Here is a 20,092-nt window from a genome sequence, read left to right as displayed (position 1 = left end):
CATAACCCATTCCAGTAAATAATGCAAAAAGGCAACTCTGAAAGGGAAAAAAGAATATGCAGTTAAATGCTGTAGAGTTCAGGGGCCAGTGTGGCGACGGGAAGTGAGAAGTTCTCCCCGAATACTTTGGCAAATATGCGGCCTCATCCGGTGCCCGGCTCCATCCACTGCCTCTAAACGACCGCAAGGTCGAGAGGGGCAAATTAGCTTCCTAGCAACCCGGTCGCGCCTGCCCAGGCCCTGTAATTCCAGTTATGCAGGGACTGGAATGGGAAGTCCTGACCCTTCACACAAACAGCCTCACCGAATTCCTGTGGACCATGCGATGCTATCCCCATTTTACGGAGGGGCAACACAGAGGCTCTGAAAGTTAAACTGTTTGCAGCAGTTTCCCCAAAGCCCGGCTCGGGAAGGAGAACTGCTGGAGAGAGGTGGCTTTCCCGCGCCCTCTGACCTAGGGCCACACAGGGACTGTACTGGGTTAAAAGGAATGAGCGGAGGGGGGCATAGTGACGCAGAGAGACGACAGGAAAGGTGTTCTCGCCCGCTGTGACTAAAGGACTACGGGGAAGGGGGTTGCAGCAAAGCAGCCGACCCACGCCCGCGGCGGGGAGAGGACGGCGCTGAGAAGGCAGCGGAAGCCGGGCAGTGTGGGCAGGGAGGGCGCGCTGCTCCTTCCCGGGGATCTCAAGTCTGCTGGCCCGGCCCTCGGGGGGCCGAGACGGAGAGTCTGCTGCGTCCCCGGGCCCCTTGGCGCCCGCAGCCCCGCGGAGCCGCCAGAACGGCGGGCCTGGCGGTCTGCCTAGAGCTCTGCCCGCCCGCCCGCACTCGCTTTCCCGCAGATCGCCTCATTAGCGCTGCCCCGGGCCGGAGCCGGCCGCCGCAGAGGGGAGCGCGCAGCACCCGGCAGGCGGGGGCGCCGTCTGCCGGGGACCGGGTTTCGGGAAGGGCGGCCGGCGGTTCCCGGCGGGAGCGGCCGCGGAAGCCTGGTTTTCCAGTCTGTTCTCATCCCTAGGGGCCCTCCCCGTCTTTCTGCTTCCCCCTCCCCCTCGCCCTCTTGGGCGACCCAGCGGGTTTCTCGAGTATATAAGGGGAAGGGGACTTCAGGGCGCTCCCTTTCTCCTGCAGAATGGGCACCGGGGCAAGTCAGAAATCGAGACTGTCTGGCTTGGGTCCAGACAAGAGGGCGCACACAGAAGCACTGGCCCCAGGACTCTGCTCGCAGGAGGAACACTCGCCGCACCTAAACCGGGCTAGGGACATGGTACCACCAGGCCTTCGGGGCCCCTTTACGCCACCCAGAGCTGGTGGCTCCAGTTCCCTCTACACGCGCCCCCAGCTTTCTGGCCATTGGCTGGCAGGAAGGCAGAGCTGGTCGGATTGGCTTGCGTCAAGACAGTGATGGATGGCTCCCCGTTGGCTGGACCGTCGCGGAACAGAGGATGTCTTTGCTGGGAGGCCCAGATCCGCTAAGGAGGAGCCAACCAGGCGGGGGATGAACTAGAGACCCGCCTAAGCTCACACTTTCTGCCCTAAATCTACCTTAGAAACTATAGGGAGAGAGAGGGAGAGAGAGAGAGAGAGAGAGAAATCTTACCTCTGAATTTCCAGTAAATACCACTGTAACTCCAGAACCTGATGTAGGCAAAGTTGAAATTTTTACCCAAAACAGGGTTGGCACAAACCTACAGGCCTCCCTTTCCCTCTAGATAGGGTCTCCTTCATTTAACAATATTCGTGCATTATATTCATTCATTCATTCATTCATTCAAGTGTTTGAGTGTTTGCCGTGAGCCAGGTACTAGGGAAAGAAGAGAGGGAGACTGATTTGCAAGTGATAGACTCCAGACTTGGCAGTGGGGTAGGGGTGGAAGGGTAAAAGTAGAAAATGGTTTTGACATGTATAAATACTAAATACTAAAACTGGAAAATATCATAGATGAGGATCCAAAGAAACGAGAGCCGTTGTGAGGCACATGTGGACTTTATACTCTGTAGGTAGATGAGTGGCGTTCCCCAAGGTGGACCCTTTGGTAAGAAAAGCAGTACTGATGCAAAATAATAATAATAATAATAATAATAAATTCACTTTCGTTTGGAGAAGATTGTTTCAACAGGCATTTGCTCTCTGTTCTGAGCAGGTCACCTTGCTGGAAGGTGGTGGGAGCTTTTAAGAAGAATTGCAAGACACAGCTCCTGATCTGACTGGGAACAAAGCTACATATGCAGAAATTGTAAATATTGACAGAGGAGATGGTGTATTACACCATGGTTTGTTCTGTCGAAAGAAGTCAGGGAAAGAGACACTACAAAGGGAACAATATTATCTGCAAAGCAGAAGGCAGAGAATCTTTGGCTCAAGACTTGCGGGTAAATGTAGCTGGAATGGGTATGTGCATCTCTGTGAGGAAGACTGGGGTGTGTCGAGACAGGAGACTTCTGCCTAGACAGGTGGCTCCTGGATGGAGGTGAGTGTTGAATGCCATGTGCCGAAGAGTAATGACCACATACTGAGTTTACTACTATCCTGTCCACCCCAGAAACAGTATAGTTCTCAAAACAACCAAACAAGGCAGATACCGTTAGCCTTCTTTTTACATCTGAGGGACCTGAGTGTTTGGCTAATTTGCCTCATGGCACAGAGGTGAGATTGAAGCCCATACGGGTCTGACTCCGTTGCCCGTTGCTTTTTGCCCAGTCACAGAGCCAAGGAGCCTGGCTTATATTCAGAAGGCTATAGGGAGCCACTGAAGATTTTTCAAGCAGTTAAGTGATAGCAACTCCGTGTTCTGAGCAAGACTCTTTGAGCAACGTGAAATGTGGATTGAAGAGGCAAGAATTTAGGATCAGTGTATGACTCACAGAAGGCAATCGTTTTCACTACACCCACTTCTCATTCTTTACCTAAAACAGCGCCACCCACTGAGGCTGAGGATCTCACCAAACAGCTTGCAAAAATCAGAGTTCCATTCAGAGTTTGATTCGGAATTTGAGTTGGTGCTTTTGAATTAATTCAGATAATTCCAGGTTATCATTCCAAAACAGAGCTTCCAAAGGGACCACTTCGTTAGGGACAATGATTTGGATATTTAGGTCCTAAAATGTGTGTTAAGCAGTAATAAATTCACAGTGTAGCTTATATGTTTGGTACCCTCTTATCATCCTCACCTACTCCCAGTCTGAAAACACACACACACACACACACACACACACACACACATACTGAAAAAAAAAAAGAGCCACCTGATTCCGTTTGACCAGACCCACATTTTCTTTTTATTCAGACACCTCACCTGATTTTTAAGGCATTGAAATATGTATCTTATTCTCCTGGCTGCAATGAGCCCTCATCCAGAAAAACTTGAGGAAAGAAGAAATTCTGAAAGTCGTGGAGGCCCCTACCCCCAGGCAACAGCTCCTTAGTGACTGACAGGGGTTACTGAGGTGGGTCTGTTGGGGACGTACGGGGCAGATTAAGTAGAGACAGGGTTTCACTGACAGAATGGAAGAGACTGGCCTCAGCTGCTTTGGGTCCGGTGGGTTAGGAATCATCCCTACCACTCCAGAGGGTCCAGCCCTGGGTTCAAAAGGCTGGGAGGAGCCTCCTGGAACATTCTCTCCTAAGAGATGACTGGGAAAGGCCAGAATTCAGAACTTGGTTATGGGAAGCCGATGAGATTTTGAAAACTTCTGACACCAAAAATTATCTCCACCTTCTCTGAATGGCTGCAAGCATCGCCTCTCACAGGTCTGCCCAGAAGATGGCGCTGTAAGACAAGGCCCACTTCTTTCTTGCCCGGCTGCGATCGGGATGAGACAGTGAAAGCCTGCAGGAACCAGATCGAGGGGCTTCACCACCTACCCAGCGGCAGTTATCCCGCAGTGCTGAGCAGGAGTCCGTTCCTAGAGATCCCTAGATAACTGAACAGAAGCTTGAGGTTGGGGGGCATCTCACGAGAGAGAGGCCTGAGCCTCTTGATGGAAAGGATGGGGGGAAGGACCCTAGGAACCAGGGACAATTGCACTGAGAAAACAGGGACTCTGATAAATACACTGTCAAGAAAACCAGATCTCCCTTTCAACACTGGAGACCCGGCCCCACTCCTTAGGGTAGCTGAAGATTGGGCAAGAGGGCTGAGGGGCTCTGGGCACTGAACTAAGTTTATACTCTGTGGTAGAAAAAGGAAATTGGGTGGTTATGGGACAGCAAGCTAGAGACCCTCAGACGAGGGAAGGGGAGCTGAAAGGGTGATTTCTTCAGTGTCACAGAGCTAACAGGTGACAGGTTTCCCGAAACCCTGCTCACCTCTCTCTGCCCGGCTGCCCCCTGCTTTCGGCAGAACATTGGAATCTAACACTTACAAATAGACTTACCACAAGGACTGCCTTCCTGGGCAATTAAAAAAAACACACAAAAATAGGGCTCTTGACTCAAAATCCCAATTCACATCTTTCCTTGCATGTTTTCAATCAGATTGTTTGAGGTATGATTTACACACATTAAAATTCATCCATTTGAGGGGCGCCTGGGTGGCTCAGTTGGTTAAGCATCCTACTGCCGCTCCAGTCATGATCTCGTGGTTCGTGGGTTCAAGCCCCGCGGCGGGCTCTGTGCTGACAGCTCGGAGCCTGAAGCCTGCTTCAGAATCTGTGTCTCCCTCTCTGTTCCTCCCTCGCTCACTCTCTGTCTCTCTCTCTCTCTCAAAAGTAAATAAAGCTTAAAAAAAATGATTTGTCTCAAAAATAAATAAAAACATTTTTAAAAATTAAAAAAAATAAAAATAAAATAAATAAACCTGAAAAAATGAAAAAAAAATCATCCATTTGAAGACTACATGTTAATTGACAAGTGTGTACAGGTAGTCTGTATGGTTTCCAGGTACGGCAACTCCAACAGAAATTTTTAAATAATGAAATTAATAAATGAGTGCCCCCCCCCCACTGCATTTATTTTCAAACAGAGGAAGGAGAATATATATTCAGCATATATATAAATATATATAAAGCTTTTTACATAGATTTCTTCTTACAAGACTTATGTGAATAACTCCTATTTGCCATGTTAGGTAAAAGAATTCTGTTTCCTCTGCATATGTAATTTTATTTGCACTCCCTGGGCTGTGGGGTGAGTCACCCCACTGACAGCTGGGGAAAACTAAAGCTACTGTGGTCTTGGGAGCACAAGCAGTGAGGTCTTGAACCACGGTGCGAGCTTCAGTTGGAAGAAAGATCTCTCTTCTGTTAGGACAATCTCCTGGACTCCGTGGGCCTGCCATTCCTATGTGTTCCCTGTGAACCCAGAATATTTGCTGGAACCAGCCAGGTGGAGAGTCAGAATGGCGGGGATTAGGCTGATGGGTGGGTAGGTGGGGATGTGAGTGCAGGAGGGAGAGGGAGAACAAAACACACTTCCCTAGGGTCCGTGAGAAACTCTGGGGGCAATACCGAAACAAATCAGAGAAGGTAAGAATCCTGGAAAACCTTGTGGAACACTGCGCCTCGCACCGCCCCTTCTAGCCCAAACCCCAACAAGGATTAGAAGGCAGGAAGGCTGCTTTTGTGCACCAAGAACAGAACAAGTGTTTACAAAGCCTGGAGAAGCGTGCCAGGATGGTAGTCCGGGCACAGAATGAATTTCCAGGACGTGAAATTAATACCGCTCCATCCTGGAAAACAACTAAAAGAAAAAAAAAAGCGGGCGTCTCTAGGTCTGTACCTCTTTTGTTCTGAGGGAGTGCATTTGGGGTCTTCTTGAAGTTCTACCTGAATGCACCCAGAGAAGCTGAGGTGCAGCAGGTAGGAAAGAGACAAAAAGGAGCTGGGAAAGCATGGGGGCGGGGGGAGCAGGGGAGAGACCAGGAGGCTGGGCTGAGAGATAGCCCAGGACTTAGGAGGGTTCCTGCCTGCATCCTGCGCGCATCATGAGCACCCCCTCCAAGATGGGGGGCCCCCCAGGGGATGCTCAACTTAAAGCTCAGAGGCTGGGCAGCAGCAGGAAGGAGGGAATTGGGGTGTCCCAGGGCAGACCGGCTCAAGGGATCTATTTGTAGAGCCAGAGGCCCAGAGACTGCTGTATGCAAGCTGCTTAGGGCTCTAGCTCGCAAGAGAAATAAGGAGCTTCCCTGATGGCAGTCTTACTCTTTCTCCTCTTCCTGACTCACCTCTTCCTTCCATTCTCCTTAAACCTGCTGAATCCCTTAGGCAGCTGGGATCAACATAAGCTAGAGGCTGATCCGTGTACAAGGGAAATAGGGGAGCCTGGAAACAGCAGAACCTGGGAGAGGTATCCGTGTACAGGGCAAATGAGGGGAGCCTGAAAACAGCTGAATCTGGGGAGATGAAACTGCCTAGTGAGAGAGCAAGGGGGTTCTGGAAACTGCCGAACCCAGGGAGGCCAATTTGTATACCGGGGAAACATGGGGGAACCTGGAAACAGCAGGATCTGGGGAAACAGTTCGTGTACAGGGGGGGCAGAGACTGAGAAGCCTGAAAACTGTTGAGGCTGGGGAGGTGGATTCGTGTGCAGGGGGAGCAAGGGGAGACTGGAAACCGCACAATCTGGGGAGATGTGCAGTGTACAGGAGAAGCTGGGGCAGCCTGAAAACAGGGGCTCTCAGGGGATGGATTTGTGTGGGATTGCAGTGGGGGGATGGGGGAGCCTGGGGACTCTGAGGAGGCAGGCAGGGCAGGGAGACCGACAAGCACCGGAGTGGAGTCAAAGAGGTGGTGATGTGGAATGGGGGGGGGCACAATGAACCCCCTTTCTAGGAGGTTTGAGTCAGACTCCTTGGCAGCCCCTTCTTCCAGACACGGCAGGGTAAGCGAGTAGATCTCCAATGGTGACCCGAGATTTCATAGGGCAGGAAGAGAAGGGTCTTTGCCGGCAGTTGCTATCCTGGTCCTGAAATGAGCAAAGCTTGGAATTCCCTAGGGGAGCTGAGGAGTTGGGGGGTGGGGGTGGGGGTGGTGAAGAGACTGAAGAATCTGTACCATCCTCCTGCCTTCTTCCCTACCCCTCACTGACAGGGACAGGCCTCTTTCTCCCTTTCCACCAACCAGTCTGACCTCTCCCCCCAGCGGTTCACTTCTGAGTGACAGACAGACAAAGACAGAGCTGCAGACAATCGACTGAGGGAGGCCCCACCAAAGCTCCTTCCCCACCCCCCACCCCCCCCCCCCCACCCCCGAGAGAGGCCTTAGGCTGGCCAGGGCCAATGGGAGCTGTCACTCCAGTGGCATTGCCTTCAGGTGACAGGTCTTCTGCAGACAGAGTGACGACCCGGCTAAAAAGGCCTGAAATTTTTGGGATTCTGCCTGTGCCTCTTGGAAACCAGTTTCCCAGTCAGTTAGTTGCCTCTGGGAGAGGAAAGGGAGGGGCACCAGCAGCCACCACAGCAGAGAGCAAAGCGAGGTCCCACTATCTGCTAGGTAGGGGATCTTGGGCCAGTTATGGTCCCTCTCTGAGTCTCTGTTTTGTCATCCGTAACATGAAGGATTGGTTTAGATCTCGGAAAGCCCTTGCAGCTCTAACATGAGGATTCTTAGTAGACTCGGGAGAAAGAGCCCAGAGTAGCATTTCTTCTCATTGGCTGATACTGCTCCGGGACTCTGCAGGCAAACATGGGAGGAGGCTGATATTGGATGCCGTGGGAGTGTTTATGTAAGCTGTTCCTGGTGCGGAGGAGAACTTTCCTCCTTCTCATCACTCCAAGGGGGTCCCTCCCTCTAAACCAGATTGCTTTTTGCTCCAACCACCTTGGACTTCCTGGCTCGTGCATTAGCCTGGAACGTGGAATCGGCACCAACAGCCTCGCAACACTCTCCCACATGTTTTGCTCTTTTTCCAGGCTGGCCTCACCCCTCGCCCCTCTGTCCTCTTTTGTCTGTGGCCTCTGTTATTACCCTGTTTCTCCTGAAGCCACAGATGTTTGGAAAGGGATGTTTGGGTCTTGTAATGAAGTTTCAGAGTCTAAAGGAAAGGATTCTCCCTTTTCCATAGAAAGACCTCCAGAGTCTGGTCTCGGAAGCCAAGCAGGGTCTGGCCTGGTTAGTACTTGGGTGGGAGAAAGACTTCCAGGTTCCCCAAGGCCCTGAGGCCTTACAACTGCCCCTTGCCCACTAGCAAGCCTGGAGAAAGAACCCAGTACATCGCTTGCAAGGCTGCCTGCTGGGAGTGCATGTGAGATCACCTATAAACAAAACCCCTCAGCCTGGGGGCATGAGAAGCATTTGGTGTGTGGGGTGGCTAGGAGGTCAAAGCAACCATGGGCCAAAGTCAGGCCAGGCTGCATCATTTGAGTACCAGACCTGTGTCTCTCTACTCCTCCCTTAGTCTGAGAAAACACTGGGTTTTAGCACAAGGGGCCTGGCTTGGACAAATGCTCTGACCGCTCCAGGAGCCCACCTTACCCCCCAGTCTGTGCAGAAGAAACCATTTCTAGCATTTTCAGAATCGCAGTGGAAGAGTCCTGCCCAGGTGGAAGGGGAACTAGGGTTGCTTGGCTTACCTCTCTTGGGGACCTCAGGTGACCTGCCTCAACATAACCAAGAAGTGGGGGGGGGGAGGGGGGGAGGAAGAGCCTCCAGGGGACAGTACTGGGGCTGGGCCGCTGGGGGTGGGAGGAATGGGGGCTGTCCAGGGCCACCAAAGGTGGCTTCAGGTGCACAGAACCTCTTCCCAACTGGGGCCAGTCATCCCCAAGCAGCGAGTGCAGGGTGTCTCTCCCACTCGGCTTTCCTCGGGGCCATCAGGGATGCGCCCGCCGCCCTTCTCACCGGTCCCCAGGCTGTGGGAGCTGGAGGGCCATTGCGCTGGGCGGAGGAGGGTGGGCTCCGCTGGGCCGCCGGGAGGCGGGGGAGGGGAGGGGATCTGATTAGAAGCCGGGCCGTATGGCGAACGCTGCGGAGATGGAGGTAATCACTGAGCGGGCGAGACAGCGTGCTCGGCGACAGCAGGCGGCCCGGCCGTCGTCATGACAACCGCGGCCTCCGGGGCGCGCGGCTCGGCGCAGCTCCGCGTCCGCGGCGGAACATCTGCTTTGCACGGGGCTGCTGGGAGCCGGGGGGCGCGGGCGCGGCTGCTCCCCCCTCCCCGCAAAAAAGAAACAAATTAGGCCAACTGTCCAATGAGGGGCCGCAAATGTATTTATTAATGCGAGGGAAAGGTTGTTCCGGAGCGCAGTTTGATTAATGTTTGAGTCTTCAGCCTGTCAGTCTGGTTTTGTCTCCCGCAAAAGGGGAAGGGGAGGGGTGGGGTGGGGGGCTGGAAGGGGAGTGGGGAGGAGAGAGACAACAAAGCGGGAGGGGATGTTAATAGCCAAATAGGCTCTTTTTCATGTTTCCCTCAGCCTGCCACCCTTGATGGATGGCTCAGACAGAGACCGGAGCGCATCGGGGAGACGCGAGCCCCTCCAGAGAGCTGGGGGAACGGGGGAGAGGGGGGAGGCTGGAGCCTGGCTGGGGTCTGCGGGGATGGAGCTCCCCGAGGGCTGCAGGGAAAGGAATGGCCCCAGGAACAGGGCAACTCCTGGGGAAACCGGAGAGAAATCGTGCAAACTGTTTGCAAGCCTCCCCCGTTTGCAACCTCTGGACCCGGGGAGACGGCACCGGAAGTCGGAGGTTGAGGATCTGTGTCCCCCTCTGGATTACAGGGAGGGGCGAGAGGCTTTCACCCTTGGGGGTAGGGATGGGGGAAAGGAAGTGGGCAAAAGATGATGGCTTCGAATTGTCCCTCTTTCTGTCCTCTGCTTTTCCCTTTGCTCTCCGCCCCCTCCCCCACCGTATTTCTACTCTTCACTTTTTGCTCCATTTTCCCTCCCTTTGTCTCTTCTTCCATTGTTTCTTTCTTCCATCTTCCCCTCCTGTCTTGGTGACATCAGCTGGCTGTGATAGGGTCTGCCTTGCTGAGATGTCTTCTGTGAACACAGACTGAACACATACAATGTTTCCTGTTTTCTGTGTCTTCTTTTCTGGAGGCATGGGGGGGACTTTGGGCCCCACTGGAACCCCAAACTTGACCTCGATTAGAAGAAAACACAACCCGACCCTTTTTCTGCCATCCTCACCCAATTCCCCTAAGCCCCAGCTCACTAGGAAATGGGGAGTGGCGTTGGCCATGGTGGAGGCCGAAAATTACAGATTTCTGGCCAGGCCTGGGATTCAGAAACACGGGAGACGGTCTGTAGACTTAGACTGTTCTGAGGTTAGAGGCTTCCTCATTACTATCCCTTGCCAAAACACAAAGTGAAAAGAAGAAAGTAGCCCTTTAAAGACCAGGCGAAATTCTAATGTTATTTTGCGGCTCATTTTATCTTCTCATACAAAAAGGGATTGAATTTATATTTCCTTCCCAAGTGCTTTGCGAGAATGAAGCTATTAAACACTGGAAAAGCTGCTTGAGCAGATCAGAACCCTATTTTCCTTAGAAAAATATTATTTACTATCATCAGCATCATTATTTAAAGTCTTGGGGTGGGTGGAATGTCCTCTCCACAGCCATAGCAGGGTGGTTCAGAGCAGGGGCTCTGGATTCAGACCATTTGGGTCGAATCCTGGCTTTTCCACTCCCTAGGTGGATGATCACGGGCAAATTCCTTAGCCTTTCTGAGCCTCGGTTTCCTTATCGGTAAAACGGGGATTATAATATCCCTAGATCACTGGGTTGTGGAAGAAACAACTGACTTAGTCCAAGTAAAGTGTATGGCATTGTGTCTAATGGTTATGTGCTCAATGGATGCCAAATGCTTTCAACACTCAGGCCAGAGGGAAGGGTTGCAGGACTTGGAGCCAGGCACCCCTCCCCCAAAGGAGCCATGGGGACCTGATCCCCATAAGAGATGGGGTGAGAGACGGACGTGGAACCTTAAGGAGTATTGAATATAGACATGGAGAAATTAATGATAGATAGATAGACAGACAGATAGATAGAGTTTTTTAAAGGGAAACTTAATCTAGTGGTAGTACATACATCAAATGAATTGATAGAAGAGAGACTGGAGCCCGGGGGGCCAGCAAAGTAGGACCTGGACCAGAACGGAGAGGAAAGAATAAGTGTGAGATGCGTGAAAAGGTTTGGTGCCTCACTGGTGTGAGGAAGAGAGGGAGAAAGGGAAGCAATTATATACTGGGCTCTAATCTCAGGCTTTGAACCTAGCACGAGGGAGACGATCTACAGAAACGCTGGTCATCACTGACTTGAGTTCTCGTTGGAGCCTGCGTTGAGCCGACCACCGCACAGCCTGGTGGAAAGTCGACATTATCCACCCTCCATCAGCCTGACACATGTTTTGAGTTGTTGGGAATTGATAGCCCCGTACATCTTCGTTTGCCTCCCTTCCTCCCTCGTGACTGACCTTAGAGGGGAAAGGTTCATCTTCTGGCAAGTATAAATAGCCCTTTTGGGGGACTAAGCCCGGGCTTAGCCCCAGCAGCGGGACGCTTCAACAAATGAACCAAGAAGGGTGTGCCCATCATCCTGTCTCTGTTCTCCAGGAACTGAAACTCTAAGATGGTGTGCAGTTTGACTATCATGGATTGAGGCAAATTTAGAAGCAAATGCCCTAGGCGTCCTGCCTGTCTTTGAGGATATTCCCTCCAAAGTTACCTCATCAGGTGGCTGCACTTGTTCCAAATGTTTCCATGGCGCAAAACATTGGCGAAGTCTTCACGGGAAGTGCCTGCAGAGTCTGCGACACATTTGTTTTGCTGTCCTCGGTGGTATTCGATCTTCATCCTTGGGAGGTGGGATGGTTTCACTGTTTTTCGTAGGCTGGTGTTTTTCAAAAAAGTTTCCAAACTGCTTTTAGCAAAGTGTTGAAATAAAGCCATCGCCTCCTACTAAAGAGCTTGACTACTGAATGCCATGTATGATTCTGGATCAGAGCCCAGACTGGAGGTGGAGGAAGGTGGGGATGGGAATAGTTATAAAGGAGATTACTGGGAAAGTTGATGGAATTTGAATATGGACTGTGAGTTACATAGTGGTCTTGCAGCCGTGTTCAATTTCTGGGTTTTGATCATCATGCTGAGGTTATTTGTGCAAGAGAATGCCTTTTAGGAACTGAATACTAAAGGGACGTTATGTCTCCAAATTTCAAAAAGGTCAGGGAAAAAAATACATAAGTACACATGTGGATAGAGAAGGATACAGCAAACAGGTAAATGTAAACAGTGAATGAGTCTGGGTAAAGGGCATATGGGAGTTCTTTGTACTATTTTTGATATTCTTCTGAGTTTGAAATTTATCAAAGTTGAAAGTTATTTTAAAAAAAAAACACCCCAACTATGGCCTCCATTTGAAGGAGAGAGACTCATTTAGACATTGATTCTTTCAAAATAGTCCTCTCAGGAGGCACAGGATTCTTTTTTTTTTATGTTTATTTATTTATTTATTTTGAGAGAGAGTGTGAGCAGGGGAGAGGCAGAGAGAGAGGAAGAGAGAGAGAATCCCAAGCAGGCTCCACACTGTCAGCGCAGAGCACAACGCGGGGTCAGTCTCACATGAGATCATGACCTAGGTGGAAATCAAGAGTCAGACGCTTAACTGACTGAGCCACCCAGGCGCCCCAAGGCACAGTACTCTTTGACACTTTATGGAGGGTTGGATGAAGACATGGAAGGAAGCCAAGGTCATCAGACCTGGGGATGATACAGAGCTGGTTAATATTTGGGTGAAGGGCTCAGGATCTAAGACCTTGGTAGGATGGGAACATTGGCCCAAATCGACCACAGTGAGATGTGATAATGCTCCATCTGTGTTCAATTAAGTTGCATGAGATTAAATTTAAAAGGGTTAACTGATATGTTTCCTATTTGTCACTAAAAGCATTAATAATTCAGTAGGGATGAGGAGGACATGGCCTAAAGGTGGCATGTACCCAAAGAAATAAGTTTGGTTGACTGTAACCTCCATAGGCTGATAGAGGCTACTATGATCTGTGGTTGCCATAAAAAAAATTATAGATTCAGAGCTGCATTAATAAAAGTACAGTCTCTAGAACAAGAGAGGTGATAGTCTTTCTCTGTCCTCTGCCCATTGGACTTAATCTAGAGCATTCATTTTAGGCCTGGGGCAGTATGTATAAAGAAAGACATTGCTAATGAAAAGAGGCATAAGGAAAGAGAATAGTGAGATTTTGAAATGAGAGCATTTGAGGAATGACTGAAGGAACTAGGGATGGCTAAACTCTCCGGGGTTCCTATTAGCTGCCTTCTAGACATTCGATTAGCTTCCGGAACTGGGGAGAAAGTTTACACATTCTCCATCACTTCACAAGGTGAAAATAAGGACAGAAGGATGGGAATTATGGTGAGACAATATGAGAAATAATTTTCTAAACATTAAACCAGTCTGAATATAGAAAGGGGATACATAGTGAGATAGTGAGTTCCCTGTCACAGGAAGTATTCAAAGAAAGACATTTTCAAGGCTACTGTAATAAGAATTCTTGCAGCGGGAAGGACCCTGGATTGAATAGACCTCTCTGGTCCCTTGAACTCTGAAATTCTAGGCAATCATGTGTCTGTTTAGAACAAACAAACAAAAAACCCACTAGCCTCATTACTCTGTGGTCTTTATTAGATCATGTTTACAGAAACTGCTCACAAACCCAGTGCTTTCATAGGCTTGGGAAGTCTGAACAAGGAACCTCCTTTGGAGTGCTCTCTGCTTCTCTTCTCTGCCCCTTGGTTGCCTCAGCCTAGAACTTTCCGTATCTACCTGCAGAATAGGACTCCCCTTGACAGATTACTAACGATGAAAATTCTAGGTGATGTAACAGTCTCCCTAGCCATGCTGACCCCGGCCCATATTTGGCATTTCTTTCAGAGCACAATTCCTGCACTTGAGGAATTTAGTTGGGATCCCAGCACTCCTGCTTAAGGTGGGAGAAAGCTGAGTGAAGGCGTATGGGTTCTAAACCCCAAGTGAAACTAACTTCTGGGGAAGGACTACAAATCTTAAAACCAAAGGAAGGTAGAAAATAGAGATAAGAAGTAGGCTCCCCTTCTCTGCTGTAGTCTCCCCCCCCACCACCCCCCCACCCCAATTCTTTTCTGTTTTAATCACAGGAAGAATGATTAGTCAGCCGAGGAAGGACGGGAGAAGAAAGCAGATGAGTTTTATCTGGCTGGGGTCTGCCTGAGCCGCAGCCATGTGACTACCTGGCTGACCTGGGGTCTCCATCATGTCCCTGCCTGTCCACAAGACGGATCAGGCTGCCCTTCTCTACCGCCCTCCCGCTCTCATTCCAGGGGAGGGTTGCTAGGATAATTATAGCCTACTTGTTTTTCTCCTCTCCTACTCCTTGGGGTCCTATTTATTTATTTATTTACTTATTTATTTATTTTTACTTCCTCAGGGGACTGAGAAACTTCTTCAACACTGTGGCAAACTAGAATCTGGAAGCCTCCCTCCACCAGAAATAGAGGTTAGCTTCTCAAAAGTCATCCCTAATTTCCATCCACTGTTATCTGGGGACCCATTGCTCTGCCCTTCATCTGGGCAACACGGAGCCTCTCCCCAAATACTCAGGCCCTCTCTGGTATCTGCAAAGCTGCTCCCCTCCTGCGATCCCACACGAGTTGCAAAATCCCCCAAAGCATCAAGGATTCCACTTGCAGAGTGGGGAGTATGATACCTACTTCATAGAATTTTTGCGAAGATTCAACAAAACAAAATACATAAAGCTCTTAGCCAGGGACTGGCAAAAGACAGCCTCAAAACATGGTAGCTCTTATTCCTCGGACTCACATTTGTCTGAGCTCCGTGGACGAAACAAAAGGAGATGGTAAAGGTTAGGGAGACAAACCAGGGAGGAGACTCCAAGAAGACACGTTGAAGGGGTGGGTTTGGTTAAATGCAGGAAAGAAGCCTGGAAGAAGGAAGGGAACAGGTGGGCTCCCTGGAGACCGGCCTGCGGAGAAGGACGGAATGGACGGAACGAGACAGAACAGAGGGATAGGGACAGACAGACAGACAGCAGATGGGAAAGGAAGGTGGCATGACAAAGGTGGGGGGGGGGGGGTGGAACCCAGCTGGTGTGAGACAGACAAGAGATGTTGGGGAAGAGAGAAGGAAAAGAGCAAAGTGAGGGGGTGGCCAAAAGGAGAGGGGGAAGCAGGGGCAGGACAGACAGACTGAGAGCGAGTGGGGAAAGCATAAGACGGACAGACAGATGGCAGGGACAAGAGGGTGCCCTGGGTTGCCTGCATTCTGCTGTGTTTACCAGCTAATTGAGTTAAATTGTTGTCAGAGATGTAATTAAAGGGTAGAGAGAGCTCTCTGGCAGGCCCGAAACAGATGGAGGGGGCTTTAATTGGTAATTAAATTCTTCCCTGGCAGCTGAGGAAGGAGCTTGTGCTTCAGCCTCACAAGGCCACGGGTGGCCTTCCCCCCTCTCTTGGCCCCTCTCAGGGGCTCTTTGGGGAGGGGGCTGGGCTCTGCACACCAGCAGCCTGGCAGGCGGGGAGGCCTGGTAACTGCAGGAGAATGCCAAAGCAATCCTTCCTCTCTGCCCGGCTGGCTCAGCTCCCATGGGCTTAATCAAAGCAACCCCCCCCCCCCCCGCCCCCGTGCCTGCCCCTTCCTAACCTCCGGACTCCCACCCACCCAACTAGCATTGACCAGTGAATTCCTTCGTGGCCCCTATTGCGTCACTCGGGATCCCAGGGAAGAATAATGAGTTCTGGCCCCGCATCCGGATCGGCTCAGGAAGGGTTAGTTGGTTTAGTCAGGGACCCAGGCAGACCCATCTGTTGGCACGGCTCCCATGAGCCTCTCAGCATCTGCCCCCTCCCTGCTACCCTCCCTTTCAAGGAGCCACCGTGCAAAGATTCCATTCTGCCTGGCACATCACTGGCGCTGACTCTGCACCCGTCCTTGCCTCCCCCCTTCCACACATAACCCCCCAGCAGCAAATAAGACAGGATGGGATCAGCAGCCTTGATGGGCAGATTAGTTAGACTCTCTAAGATGTGAACATTTACACTAATCGGCTTTCAACTCCAAATCTCAGTTTGACCTGCATTTCATTGGAGAAGGACCCTGGGGACAGCAGATTTCCCCGAAACCCGCATATTCTCGACTTGTTCCACTTCAGAAAGAGATAAGTACAAAGACAGCAAAGAGGCGAGGCTTTTAAAAAGAAAGCTGAAAGGGAAGTTAGGCAGAAATAAAATCCAAGACAGACATTGCGGAATTCTTGTAAAATGCATGGCTGACTGTGAGTCAGTAATCCGGTGCTGCTCTTACATCAGTAAAGCTCCATGCTGGATGCATAAATAAGGGTCCTGGGGATCATTGTCTCATTATAGCTCAGCTGATCAGACAAAAGTTCTTTGTCTTGCTGTGGGCTCCTCGCTCCTCAGGGCCCAGAGCGTCATGGAGGAGCTTAGAGGGGTTTCTGGGAAGGGCCATAGAAATGACAGAAAGGTTCAGGAAGCACAATGCCCAGCTGTATGGATTTCCACTTGGTTCTTGGAGGTCCGCTCTGCTGTTTAACTTGAGCCCCACATATGCTGTTCTCTCGGCCAGGAACTATGATCCCTGCCCTCCCATCCTCCTTCCCCAGACGATCCTGAGGCCACAGCCGTGCCCTCCTCTCTTCAGGACGCTAACCCTCACGCTGTCTCCCCTCTCCCAGCATCCGCACGTTGCTAGTTTATTTCTGATTCCCTCCCAAGGCTGAAAGGCAAGGGCCAAGGACCCTGTCTATTTCACTCCCCGCAATCTCCCCAACACCTCCTGTAGGACCTGGCGATTGGTAGGTACTGAATCCTTTCTTGCAGAATGAAGAAATAAGCCCAGAACACTCAGCATGGAGGCAAACTCTGAAAGCCAGCAGTAAAGTTATGCAGATGAGAGCGTTAGAAATGCAGCAGGGAGTTAGGCTGGCTGCAGGGAGGAACTTTTTAAAACTCTTCCTATAGTTGCTAAGGGAGAATGAGGGAAATCTCTTTTATTTTTATTTTCTGTTTTCAAAAATTTTGTTTGGGGCGCCTGGGTGGCGCAGTCGGTTAAGAGTCCGACTTCAGCCAGGTCACGATCTCGCGGTCTGTGAGTTCGAGCCCCGCGTCAGGCTCTGGGCTGATGGCTCGGAGCCTGGAGCCTGTTTCCGATTCTGTGTCTCCCTCTCTCTCTGCCCCTCCCCCGTTCATGCTCTCTCTCTGTCCCAAAAATAAATTAAAAAAAAAACATTAAAAAAAAAATTTTGTTTAATTTCTAGCTAGTTAACCATAGGATATCTTTTTTAGATATAGAAAGAAGACAAAGTCAGGGGCATCTGGCTGGCTCAGTTGGAAGGGCATGTGACTCCTGATCTTGGGTCATGAGTTGGAGCCCCCCGGTGGGCATAGAGATTACTTAAAAATAAACACATACATAAATACATATTTTTTTAAATTTTTTTTTAACGTTTATTTATTTTTGAGACAGAGAGAGACAGAGCATGAACAGGGGAGGGGCAGAGAGAGAGGGAGACACAGAATCTGAAGCAGGCTCCAGACTCTGAGCAGGCAGCACAGAGCCCAACGCGGGGCTCAAGCTCACGGACTGTGAGATCATGACCTGAGCCGAAGTCGGACGCTTAACCGACCGAGCCACCCAGGCGCCCCCATAAATACATATATTTAAAAAGAAAGGAGACAAAGTCGAATTGATGGTCTCTGTCTCCACTGTGGACGGCCAGGAGAGTGAATGTAATGGCTCCCAAACACCAGAACCCCTCCCCCACCATCGGAGATTTTTAAATCTGTAAATTTAGGGGCCGGGGGAAGACATTGTATTTTTAAAATCTTCCTAGTAATTCTAGTGATTGGCAGATTTAGAAACAACTCAATTAAATGTCAGGTTTCTCTCAGCTGCAAATATTTGTTTTTCTTTCCTTCTGCGCGTTTCTCCCCCTCCGCCCCCTCCGCAAGAATGAATCAGCCTGGCTGATTCTAATAAACCTGAAAGAAAGCAAGCTTTGGGAATACTGACTTCTATATTCTTCACAGAACCTGGGCAAATGTAGGAGTGAAACCTGCTTTGCTGAGTGGGTCCTTTCACTCCTAGCTGAATGAGGTTATGATCCCTGGTGACCACCCTCTATGTTCCTTGTTGAAAAGACCAAATTGAAAATGAATATGATTTTAACCCTGGTTTAGCAGTCCCATCCCACAAAACATTACTGAAATACAGAAGTTGTCAAGGTCAGGGACCGCTGGAGCTGAGGGCTGAGCCCTGCCTTTGATTTCTGGTCTCAGCCTCTCTTGTTTGGTATCCTCCCCACCACATATTGATGAAGTCCACTGGGCTTCCCCAAGAAGGTTCCAGCTCTCTCCGTGCCTGAATGGACCCAAGTCACATCCCTTCACCCAGGAGGTCGGGGTTGGGGAGGTCAGGGAGAGGAGATGGGTGGCATGCCTCCCACCCCCACCCCCAGGCAGTCTCATCCTCCTCCTGCCTCTCAGACACCTGCTGGTATAAGACTTCTCCTGAATGCCCGACCTGACCTTCGGAGGCCACCACGAGGCCACCACAAGGCCTCGGGGGCCTGCAGGATCAAGCATCTCCCAGAGTCGCTTCCTGGCCCCTCAAAGCTGACTTGCCACAAGGCCGAAGGCAGCTGTAAAACCCAAGCCTCTTTATTGTTGTGCATTTCCCTTCTGTATCCTCTGTGGCCTATTATTGAGACCCGCAGAACTGAGAGCTGGAGCAAATCTCAGGCTTCTCCTGGTATGACAGTTTTCAAGTCCCGGATTTGGGCAAAGCCTGCTGGGGAGGGGGCTCTCCTGCTTCAACCAAAGCAGTTCTGCTCTTTTTCTGTTTTTATACCGCATGTTAGAGTTCTGGTCTGTGGTGTGCTGGTAAAATGGAACAGCGGCCTGTGGGTGGTTGTGAAGTCCCGATTTGGCACATTTGCCAATTTCTGTGGTGCCAATACTCCCACCAAAGCCCTATTTCAAACTACCAACTGGAAGTCACCTGAGGCAAAGTTGGGAAATGCACATCAAAAGCTCTTGGAAGCCCTCGGCAGACCTGGTGCTGGTCGTTCTTTTTAAAAGAAGTGTGGGGGCGCCTGGGTGGCTCTGTCGGTTAAGCGGCCGACTTCAGCTCGGGTCACGATCTCGTGGTCCGTGAGTTCAAGCCCTGCGTCGGGCTCTATGCTGACAGCTCAGAGCCTGGAGCCTGTTTCGGATTCTGTGTCTCCCTCTCTCTGACTCTCCCCCGTTCATGCTCTGTCTCTCTCTGTCTCAAAAATAAATAAACGTTAAAAAAAAATTTTTTTTAATAAAATAAAAGAAGTGTGAAGGGTGCTTGCTTCGGCAGCACATATACTAAAATTGGAAGGACACAGAGAAGATTAGCCTGGCCCCTGTGCAAGGATGACAGGCAAATTCGTGAAGGGTTCCATGTTTTCGTAACTACACCTGTTGTTAAAAATGTTTTAGGGGCGCCTGGGTGGCGCAGTCGGTTAAGCGTCCGACTTCAGCCAGGTCACGATCTCGCGGTCCGTGAGTTCGAGCCCCGCGTCAGGCTCTGGGCTGATGGCTCGGAGCCTGGAGCCTGTTTCCGATTCTGTGTCTCCCTCTCTCTCTGCCCCTCCCCCGTTCATGCTCTGTCTCTCTCTGTCCCAAAAATAAATAAAAAACGTTGAAAAAAAAAAATTAAAAAAAAATTAAAAAAAAATGTTTTAAATAATAATAAAGAAAAGAAAAGAAAAGAAAAGAAAAGAAAAGAAAAGAAAAGAAGTGTGAAGAGGGGAGCCTGGCTGGCTCAGTTAGTAGAGCATGCAACTTTTGATCTCGGGGTCATGAGTTTGACCCCCATGTTGGGCAAAAGGTTTGCTTAAAAAAAAATAAAAGAAGTATGCAGACCACCGTCTAGCACTGTCTTTTTAAAAAATTTAATCTATTTTGAGAGAGAGAGAGAGAGAGAGAGAGAGAGAGAGCACATACGTATGCTGCGTGCACACAAGCGGGGGAGGGGCAGAGAGGGAGGGAGAGAATCCCAAGCAGGTTTTGCGCTGACAGCGCAGAGCCTGATGCGTGGCTGGAAACTATGAACCCGTGAGATCATGACTTGAGCCAAAATCAAGAGTGGGACGCTCAA

General features: G+C 50.3%; 1 non-coding gene across 1 annotated transcript; it reads left to right on the top strand.

The window, feature by feature from the left end:
- Positions 1-19,293: 19,293 nt before the first annotated feature.
- Positions 19,294-19,400, top strand: LOC131498695 (U6 spliceosomal RNA). The gene has a single exon (XR_009255565.1). It is a non-coding gene; the product is annotated as a U6 spliceosomal RNA (small nuclear RNA).
- Positions 19,401-20,092: the final 692 nt, after the last annotated feature.

This window comes from Neofelis nebulosa, chromosome 16 (genome assembly GCF_028018385.1).
Source record: "Neofelis nebulosa isolate mNeoNeb1 chromosome 16, mNeoNeb1.pri, whole genome shotgun sequence".
Classification (NCBI taxonomy): domain Eukaryota; kingdom Metazoa; phylum Chordata; class Mammalia; order Carnivora; family Felidae; genus Neofelis; species Neofelis nebulosa.
This window is presented reverse-complemented; position numbering and strand designations above follow the sequence as displayed.